This window comes from Agelaius tricolor, unplaced genomic scaffold, assembly GCF_023055355.1.
Source record: "Agelaius tricolor isolate 1412-34295 unplaced genomic scaffold, bAgeTri1.0.p SCAF_6, whole genome shotgun sequence".
Lineage (NCBI taxonomy): Eukaryota > Metazoa > Chordata > Aves > Passeriformes > Icteridae > Agelaius > Agelaius tricolor.
In genome coordinates, this window is record NW_027269266.1 from 34,484,984 (window position 1) to 34,496,250 (window position 11,267).

Sequence of the window (11,267 nt, forward strand, 5' to 3'; positions counted from 1 at the left end):
GCACTGCATCTCAACTTAGGTTCACACTCTCTTTGTAGATTTGGGTTGGACACAAACCAGTATAATATGTTGAAGCCCAATTCATCAGGAATCCACCAAGACTGGCTTTTCCTGAGCACAGGGAATGGTTTGAACCTTGGTTAAAGCCAAGCTAGTAGTCCATGATTTTGGTGTGGAACCCATGGACTGTGGACCTAGCATAGTTAAATCTGATCCCTGGTCTATGTTTCTGTTAGCTCATGACTGCTGAGCACAATAGCAATTATATGTACCCCTATTTAAAGGAATAGTAGGTGCTGGTCTGGCCCAAAGTTTTTCTGACAAATGTTGCAAAATTAAAAAGGAACTTGGACAACAATTCTGATACCTGAATGGGAAATCCACCTTACTTATAGAGTTAATCTACCAAAAGCAGCATCAATTGCAGGCTAATGCCATAAGATGTATCAGTGTCTCTAGCAATCTATTTCTGGAAGCCACATTACTGCAAACCATTTGTATGTTGGACTCATCAAGCTACTTGTGGATTTATAAGATGTTATTCTCATTAATGATATATAACTAACGTGAGTCAAGAGCTGTTTGTCACTTTAATAGAAGTCAGTGGCTTGTCTGAGAGATGTTGCCTTTGGACTGTGTGCAAGAAGGTACACAGTGAAACAAAAGAAGGGCCAGTGAGTTTTGACCATTTTGGACATGAATTTACAGATAACCTTTTGTTCTAAATATAAATCAAAGGTAAGATAGGTAATAGGTAAAAGTATCAAACATTTTACTTTTTCTTATCATTCACTGGTTCTAAACTACAGCCTGGGATAAAATAGACAACAGGTTGACCAAGGGCTTCTAAGCATCAGTGGAAATGCTTCTATTGACCTCACGGCAGCTTGGATTGTTCCCCAAATTATTTTCATTTTTGCAGTTTAAAACAGCAATCAAGCTGATTCCTGGACCATATGTTCCACCAGAAACAAAAAGATTGTAGTGACTGTGGATATGAAAATTCAGTATATTTTTAGAAAACTAATAAATAGTACATACCTGTTGTGTCATTAATTTAAAGTTATTTTATGATTAAACATTGATGCTTCCTCTAATTTTTAAGTGGGTTTGTTTTTTCTTTTTTTTCATCTAGAGGTAGGAACAGGCCAATAAATATTTCACAATTCAGTGCATGTATAAACCAGATTGTTATAAAAATGCCTTTAATTTAGGTTTATGTAGCCCATTTTACAATGTAGAAGTCATGTATAGTTATATTAATTTTGGAGTTAGGGCTACTGTATCCTGCTAAGGCAAAGCATTTCTATTTTTTCTATTGTTTGAGCAGGCTTCTTTTTCTGCCCTTCTTTAACATTTCAGAATATAAATTGATTGGGAATGCTCTGAATTGATGGAGATTTTCTGTTTTACTCTTAAAATTTAGCTCTTAAAGTACATTTTCCTCTACAAGCTTTTGATAGATATGAGGCTGTGCTACTGTTAATATAAATAATGTCTGGCCACTGGGAAGACATATATTTATTTACAATAAAAACTGACATATTAATTATTTCATTCAGTGGACAAGTATCATCATAAAGACTGGGCTTATACAACATAGCAGGCATCACAGCAAAAATCATAAATACTGTACTTCTGTTTAGCTTGACAATGGCAGGTAATAGACTATCATTTCTGTTCCCTTAGCTACTGTATCCTTTTCTATCCATCATTCTTTATTGTTATTATCACACTTATTTCAGCACTCTTATATCAGCAGCATTTAGTGATATTGCAAAAACATGGTTCAGAAAGGCTGAACTTTTAATTGTTATGAGAAATAAGTTAGCTTAATTATTCTATGTAAGTAGAAAAGATGTGGTTTGTTCTTCTTCCTAAGTCCTTCCTTCCTAATCGCAATTCAACACCCTTTTTAAGCATTGCTATGTATGAACTTCATGCTGCTAGACAAATAAATTCTTTGGAAAAATGCACATTTTTATTTGGAAATAATGCCATCTCTTTGTTAGATTTGCAGCAATCCTATTTTGCCTCTACTGTTTTTAAGTCGAAAATGAAAAATTATTTAGAAGATGTTTGTGCATCATATTGTGCTGAATGGTATGTAGGTCAGCATGCTGCACCATAGCAGATAAGGCACAGTGAACAAGTGTTCTATGTACTTACAAGCAAATATCAGTCATAATAGAAGTAGACAGATCTACAAGAGCGTTTTGGCTTAGGAAATGTTTCTTGTCATTAGCATTTAAAAAAAGCTATGAGATTCAGGCCTATCAGCACCGATTCACAGCAAAGCCTGGCTTGCACAGGTTGTTATCTGTTCAGTACAGAGGTGCAGCTGGTTAGCAAATGGATTTGCAGATTTTTTTTTTTTAGCAGGGATGAGTAAAAAGGCAAAGAATCAGGTACTTACAACCCATTCAGAATGTAACAATTTTGTTTGTGTTATAAACCAAACCTTCTGTTTTTTGCAAACTGCATTATTTTTAGAAACAGAACCAAGAAAAAAACGGCTGATTTAAAAAAAAATCTTTATTCATATTCCAGTTTCCCTAAGGGCTCCAATATCCATGAAGTAATACCAGCAAAGGGAGCAATGAAGACTGCAGACTTCCATGATTCAGTTTACGATGCTGCTTTATTGTGTTAGCAGTCAAGTCAAAAGGCAATATCTAATATTTTTAATTTTTTATTTCTTCCTCTATGTGTTCTCAGAAATGTGAAGGGGAAAATATGACTGATTCACTCCCTAATGCTATGGCTGAAGGTTAGGGTAATTTTTATTTTATGTGGAAGTGGAATCATTCCTCATGGAGATAATAATCAGGGCTGATACTGAAAGTAGCTCAGTCATGCCCGAGTTGTAGGGTGCTGCTCTGCACAGCTATTTGCAAGGTGGAAGGGATGGGTTTCCTTTTTAGGGAAAAATGCCGTTCATGAGCTAATGGGACCACTTCTCAGGTATGTGAATGCTGTTCTTTTCTGTATGGCAGAGGAAAAGGCTATAAAGTGCATGGCAAAGGTCCTCTCAGAAGGCTTCCTTGGCTGAGGAGGGGGTGGTGAAAGGGCTGCGCAGGTGCATGTCCTCCTGCCAGGCCTGCATGTAAAGGGAGTGACCTGTGCAGTGACCCAGTGAGCACCACAGCTTCAGCCTGAGCTTCCACTTGATTTTGAAAGCACTGTGGGATGGTTTTTAGCCTGTCTCCAGTACTTATTAGCTGAAAACCAGCTCCATTGTGTATGAACTTAAGGAAAACAGCTATACATAGAACATGGTTACAGCCAGCATCTTTCCAGCAAAGAATCATACAATCACAGCATCATAGATTCATAGAACATGCTGCATTGAAAGGAGCCCATCAGGATCATCAAGCCCAACCCCTGGTCCCGCAGAGGACACCTCAAGAATCACACCATGAGCCTAAGAGAGTTGTCCAAATGGCTCTTGAACTCAGACAGACTTGGTGCTGTGACCATTTCCCTGGAAAAACTGTTCCACAATTTTAACTTAGGCTGCTGGACTTACTTGGAAGAGCTCAAATAGCACAAATAGTAAACACAAATGGGGCCAGTAAGTCTCTGATGCTCCTCAACTTGGTTTTATCAAATAATAAAATTGCTCCAAATATTAGATCAGTGTTAAAGGTATTTCTCCTACATCTGAGCTAAACAATAACATTTTATGAATAACAGCCTTGGACAGTGTCCGAACAAGAGGGTAGTAGAAATGTGTACATTAGGGAGTGCATTGCTGAGTCCCTGCAGGCAGAGAACCAAAGCTTAGAATGAAAGGAATAAATATTAGGAACAAGTATTAATGAAAAGATTTGATTGAATATGTAAGGACTACACAAGTACTGAAACTATGAGGTGAAAATATACAGTAAATTTTGGATTGTTGACTTGGAAAAGGGAAAGAAGAGATATTTATGGCTGGACAAGTGAGAACAGAAAGGAATCATAAGTAAAGTGCCATGGAAAGCAATGCAACTTAATATTTAGGCTTTGATTTTGCACAGAGAATGCTAAAACAAGACATATAAATGCATCATGCAAATATAATTCAGAATAGAGTATGTTGTTGCAGTTCTGCTTCTTAGGGTACTGCTGCCTTTTTAAATGTATTTTAGATGTGAATCCAATGATAGGCAAAGTTTGAATCTCCTGACAACATTTTCAGGTGAAACTAGAAACAGAAGAGCCTCTTCATATTAAGTTACTTATGGTGTCTGCTAGACTACTGTAAGATTAGCTCAAATTTGTCATGTAAAAATTATGTTCTGTTTTTTTTGATCTAAATTCCTCACTGAATTTAATGGACATTCTATGGGTGTAACAGAGAGTAACATTTGGCTTAGAGGCTACAGAGAAACGTCTCCAATATAATCTTATTGCATTAGTATCTTACATTGAGCATCTTACTGTTGCTTGTAGTAGCAGGTCTCTGCTTGTGCATACTTGCCATTGACTGATAAGAGACATTTATAAGCTATAGCATTGATAAGATTCTCACACTTGTTCATGGAAGATGAGCAAGATTCCCTTACTTTTATGCATGTTGAATAACAGTACATGATCTGTTGGATAAAAGGAGGTAAAGAAAATCCTATGCAGATTTTTTTGAGATGAGTATCCTATAGTAAAATAATTTTTAATGCATAAGCATATGGGAGTGTCTGTACCATGAATTTAAAATTTACTTTGCTCTTCCTTTAATGTAAATTTATCAATTAAGTATTCGTATCTCTATAGATTTTGTAATTGTTAATTTATTGCTTGCCCTAACAAAGTTTATCTACTGAAGGAAAGCAGATTTCTTTACCCTGAAAAAGCCAAAGTGGGAAGCTATGGTTTTCCCACACTGGCTGAAGTTCATGTATTAAATATAAGGGTGGCAAACATACTAAACTGTCTCACCAGAGATGTGAAAACTTAGTGCAGGTGACCTGGACATATATGTGGACTTTAAAATGGGTCCTGCTGCACAAATAAGGTGTATCCTCCATGCCCTTTTCCTTTGCCACCACCTTTTTCTTTGCCGCTACCTATCCAAGCAAATGACAGAATTTAGAAGCCTAGAGTTGGGCTGGACTTTGCATACCGAAATCCAGGGTCTCACACACATAGAGGGAACCTTGCTTCAACAGAAATATATTTATATCAAATCATCAAATCATGAAATGTTAATCTGTAATAAAGCACAATTTAAAAGTATGCAATAAGAAATGTAACCCTCTTCAGGGACAATTTATGGATCTAATAATATATCTTTTTTATAGTAAAGGAGTGCAAGACTGTGCTCTAACTAAAGACCAGCCATCCTGGCTGCTGAGATAGGTGCTTTTGTTACCTGCATGGATAAGTTTGGTAAATTGCAGTGTAATGAAGAGACATTGTTCTGTGTGTCAATAATGGTGTAAAAGTGTTTCCTTCTGACTTATCCCTCGTCTGCCACTGACATGTGCAATGAATGAGGAAAACATTGTGGGCCCCGTTTGGAGCAGCATTTTAGCTGGCTATCTGTGTTTGAAAAACAGGGGTCAGAACATCAGCCCTCGTAAAATGGTGTTGTGTCACTGCAATAAAGTGAGTTACAGCAATTTAAACCAGATGAGGACCTGGAACCAGATTTTTAGGAACATTTGATTGAACAATTTTAAAATAAATTTCTATCTTAGGTAGTTCCACATTTGCATCCAGTAGTGACCAGTACCTGATGTATCAGAGGGAGAAAAATAGCTAAAGCAGAAAAGGCAGTACACAATTTATCTGGTGAATGTCATGCATTGGATTTTCAGAGCCGGACAAGTCAAGCTCATACATGTAAACAGAAATCTACTGATTTTATAATTTCAAAAGCAGATCAGCCGAATTTGATCTTGCTTGAACTGCTGATATCTTTGAATTCAGTGACAGCAGGATCAGGGCCTTAGTCACCATAGGGCTAAACTCAGCCTTACAGCAAATGGAGGAAGGGGTGAGAGTTGATAAGGAAAATATATGTAATAATCTCATTTTAGGTTTCATGTTATTTTACTGTAGCTGCATGGTACTAAAAACTGGTGAACCAAATAGTCCCACTAAGACCTGATGCAGGGCATGTGCTTTTTCCTGAATTATATAAAAACACCAAAGGAAAAATTAATAATGAAACATGAACAGCCATAAAAAGGTAGGCAATGAAAAATAACTGTGTTCAGGGACAGGAAACAAATGCCAAAAGACTCATATGTTGCACAGATAAAAAATACTACACATATTGTTAGAAAGCCAGCATATACACCATATTATTCTTTAAAACATTATGGAACAAATTTGTAAAATCCTTCGCAGTTTCCTGTTGACTCTGAATATATTGTGATTTGCCTAATGTCCATCAGAAGTAGGATTTTTAGGAAATGTCTGAGCTTGGTTCTATTTCCATTCAAAGCCAAGATTCAGTTTCTTAGGTCTTCTGTGAGAGCTATTAGTGGAGTTTACCACATTTGGGCTAATGGACAAAGAGGTCAATTTTGAGCAAATAAAAACACTAAAACATGATGTGCAATTGCTTGATGGCAAGGCTATAGCTATTAGCACTTGTAAAACTGCAGACACAATTAATGGAACATGGCTGGGACATCCCCTGAAAATCAGATCTATTGCTGTGATTTGACACAGTGATTCCATAAATGTCTAAAAATAAGAAGTGCGTAAGAGAAGAGGCTAAGAGGAGGCCAAGAGGAGAAGAAGCAAGGAGCTTGAAGGTGGCAAAGAGAAAATGTGATTAAGTAGGCTAATAAATTTCTGGCGAGGGAGGTGGTGTAGACACCCTTAGTGGGTGAGATTTATAGGCAAAGACATATCTTCTAGAAGCTCCCAGGAGAAAGACTGATTCCTATACCTGTAGCATAACCCTGAAAAACAGAGGGATTTCAGCCCTTTGTTACTTTGCCTTCACTGGCATTTTACTCTACCCAACATTTTAGTCACATCTAAAGCCTCTCATCAAAATCCCAGGATGCAGTCGTTCTGTTTCACCAGCAGATCCCATCCTGGTAGCACCAAAGTAATATAGATCATTTAGAATACCTTTTTTCTGTTACTTTAAGGTCTCAGAGTAATCCCTTTGGTCATGATGAGCACCTAGAGAAGTCTCCATAACTGAACAGGGCTCCTATGTTAAAAGACATTCCAGAAACAAAAACCTTCAGTGGATAAGCGGTGCAGCCAGCCCTTTTGTAGGTTTCTTCCTCATCTCAATTTCTTTTGGCTGTTTGCTCACATACAAACAATAGAACTCACTATCCTGATTTGACACAAAGTAATGCACTTATTTCAGGAAACAACAATGTCTGAATTAAATAACTCTGTGGGAAAGCACATATATATACATGTGTCCAAATACACACTTTTAGAAATGGTCATTTGGCAAATTAATGGCCTAAAAACTTCCCAAACAAAATAAACATGCAAGTAGTGATTCATATAAAAAAATATCTCCTTCTGATTAAAGTGTCAGTTCAGTGTAAACAGGGCAGAAGAGTGTTTCAAAGAGAAGGTTGTGAACCCCTTCCTCACAGTGCCGTGCTGCTCCTCAGCATGCACTGACACAGGGGTTCATGCAGCTACTTTTTGGAGTAATCACTCATGTTGTAAAACAGAGGCTTACAAGCTGGGGCTTTGTCATTTGGTTATGAAATTAACTGATTTGTGCACATATTCCTGTAGATTCGAATATTTTATCAGTATGGAGTGCAAGGCATGAAGCCCGTTCCTGTGCCACAGCTGTCTGAAGTGTATATGTGAGGCAAATAAAATGAAGTGAAAAAGAAATTTATGTACAAAAAAAATCTAAAAAAGAAAGGGAAACAGTCCTTGATGTTAGAGCTTGTCTTGCTTTATTCCGGAATTCTGTTGTTACTTTTGAAAATGTAAAAGCGGTTCCAAAGCACATTGGCACGTGCATGAAACTGCAATACTCACTTGGCACTGCCTGCTCCCTGTGCTGGCAGTGTGGCACATAGACCTCTTTAGCCTCTTCCTCTGTTGTTTTCTGCACAAGAGCCAACCATTGTGGCTACTCATGAGGCAAGGCTGGCAGCTGAAGAACCCAGATGCCAAGCTCTGGATTGTCTGTCTGTTCGGTTTGTGGCTGGTCTCTTCCCTGGCATCTGCCCTGGCACTGCAGCAGGCTGTGTAACCGTCTGTGGAGTTGGGTTCAGGATTAGGCTTCTGCTGGATAGCATGCTCTCCTGGTCACTGTTTGCCTTTCGAATTACCCTTGATTATGAGGAATGCGTTTCTCTCCTGCAGACTCCACCCAGGACAAGCGTGCTCGTGCAGTGCTCTTTGGTGGAGAAAGGGTGGGTGCTCCCCTCCCTTGGCACAGCGTGGTTTTAGCTTTAGAGCAGAGCACGGGTACTTTCAGCCCTATAAACCCAACCATTTCCTCCTAGCCAGGAAAATTTTCAAGTTGAATGTGATAACACACTTGTATGTCTTTTATGTGGCTGAGCCCCCCAGGCTGTGGCAATGGCCTGAAGAATGTCATCTCTGGTTTATGTTAGCCCACATGCCTGCAAGACTCTGCTTAGGCTCTGGCTGATTTTTAATCCACTGCAAGTGCCACAGCTGAGCTACATGAGGTGGTTGTTTTTCTTTGGGGGTATTCATCTTTGACACCCAGAAAGTTCAGCCGGCAATTTAAGCAGGGAAATTTCCAGGACAATAGAAACACTGCTAGCGAATGCCTAAAGTGGTAAAGTGTCTTTTCCTGTAATTTATTAGTGTAATATTCTTATGCCTTGTGACAACAATCCTTAATCATTACCATATATTCTTCTGCCTTTCTTCTCTTGTATTTAGAGAATATCAGTTGACCAGAACCTATCAGTCTCTGGGTCAAACCTCTTTGTCACTGCATCCTGATACTGGGTTGAGCAAGGGAAAGGTTTCCCATGTTGAGATCAGGCTCTTGCCCCACTGACACAACAATCAACTGAAGCCTGATTTTCATAGGACATTTCTTTCCTCTAGAGTCCTCTCTAGCTTATATGTGGATTGGTTATAGCTCCAAGTCACTGCACCCACATGTGCATATGTTGAGAAATGCAGGAAAACTGGCTAAAAGGGCTTGATGCAAAACCTGTTTTGAACCCTTCTAGTATTATAAAGTTGCATTTATAGATGTTCTGTGAGAATGTTTCTAAAAGAAAGAATTTTTAGTGAGAAGATAGAGAAAGGGTATTGTTTAGCAGTCTGTTTGCTGGTAAGTACATCTGTAAGGGGTACAAAGAAGGATGTGCCTGATTCAACATTTGTAGAGGCTGGGGCAGTCAAGACATCAAAGAATCACAGAACAAAGAACAGTGTGGGTTGAAAGGGACCTTTAAAAGCCATCTAGTCCAACTCCCATGTGAGGCACAGGGACACCTTGAACTAGATCAGGTTGCTCAGAGCCTGTCCAACCTGACATTCAGTGCTGCTGAGGGTGATGGACAACATGGGGACTCATACACTTTTGTAAATATTATCTATTATGAGACTTTTGAGAATGGAACACTGGGATAGAGGAACCATTGCTTGTCCCAACTGGACATCTCAAGTCAAAGAACACCATCATGGCCGTAAGACTAGCTGGGAATGAAAGCGATAGTTCACTACCTGCATTTTTTCTTTTATCTTTTAGCTCATACTTCAGGTGTCTCATACCCTCTAATATTTCATACAGCTAGGAATGCAGAAGTGCAGGAGGGAGCAGCACAGTGCAGCTGTGTGACTGATGCCCCGTGGGCACAGCCAGTAGCATTGGTATGCTCTCACTGCATCAGAGGCTTTGTCACACCATCTATCAAAGCCTGCCGCAAGCATTGTGCTGCCTACCCAGGCACTTCCACCACATCCAGAGCTACTACATATCCAGTCCATCTCCAGTTTTTACTAGAAGTTACTTTCAAAAACATTTCTGTTTGGAGCTGGAAACACTCTGAGAAAGGCCAGTGTCCATGTTATTCTTTCTGACTGGAGGCAAAGAAAAAGTGGCTTTTCGACAATTCATCAAATTCTGTTTGGACCAGGGAACTATACTATGGTATTGTGCCAAGCTGCAATGCCAGCTTTCAGTAAGATGTCAGAAGATAATTTACACATAAATTTCATACTCAGAATATTATTGAACAATGCCTTTTCCAATTTTTTAAAAATTAAGATAATTTATAAACCTCAGAAATATAATGTCACATCACATAGTCGTTACCATTTAACAAAAAGTCTATTAATTTATTTTCTAGTTAGTTCCAATTTTAATATTATTAAAAACAATTCTCTTTGTTTATAGAATACATTTTTCCTATCAGGAGGAAATAGAAAAATTTCAGCCTCCCAAAATGATCAAGTTGTTTTAATGAACTTTATAACAAGAACCTGTTGGTGATTTCTAACAAGTAAATTGCTTTCAGTTGGAATGTGAAATATGTCAAAAATATTTGAAATAAAAGCTAATTTTCTAAATATAGTTTGGATTCTATTTCCACATTTGAAAGCAACTACAAATTCTGGCCACAGTATGCACAGGTAAGCATTTACCATTTTTAAACTGTATAAACCTCTATAAACTAGTCAAAAGCCTCTTGTGTAACCTGGACTGGTAAAGTTTTTCTTTCAAAGCTTCTAACATATGATGGTCTTTAAATCTATTTTTAAGGTGTTTCATGTCTGCAGCCTGTGCAAATGACCAGAGTCAGAGAACATACAGTTTGTGTTGGCTGTGCTGGTTGTGGGGAGCTGATGTTCACGCTCCAAAAGGTTGTGACTGCTTAGCTAGAAGTGCCCTCCCACCCCAAAAACCAGGGTGATGCTGCAGCATGGTTTCAGGATGCTCTGTGAAGTGCTCTGAATTGTGTCTGGGAACAGAATCAAGGGATTTTCATTTTACCCTCAACATGCACCACTTTCATTCTCTTCTATAAATCTGCAGAGGCAGGTGTTTATCACTTCTTAGATCAATAAATCCCTTCTCAAAGACTGAAAAGATATATGAGTCATCCTTTGTTTTGGAAATCCAACCTAAGGGACATAATATGGGAACATTATCATTATTTCAAATTATATTTGGACAACAAATGACAGATGTATGCTGGTGTTGCATTTACCTCTTCTCTTTAATCATGTAATTTTATAAAATATGTAGTTTTGGTCTCTCATCCCTGAAGAATTTAATCAGTAGTGGTTGGACCATGTAGATAGCATGTTGTCAATTTTTTGGTACAAACCCCTTTAAGAAT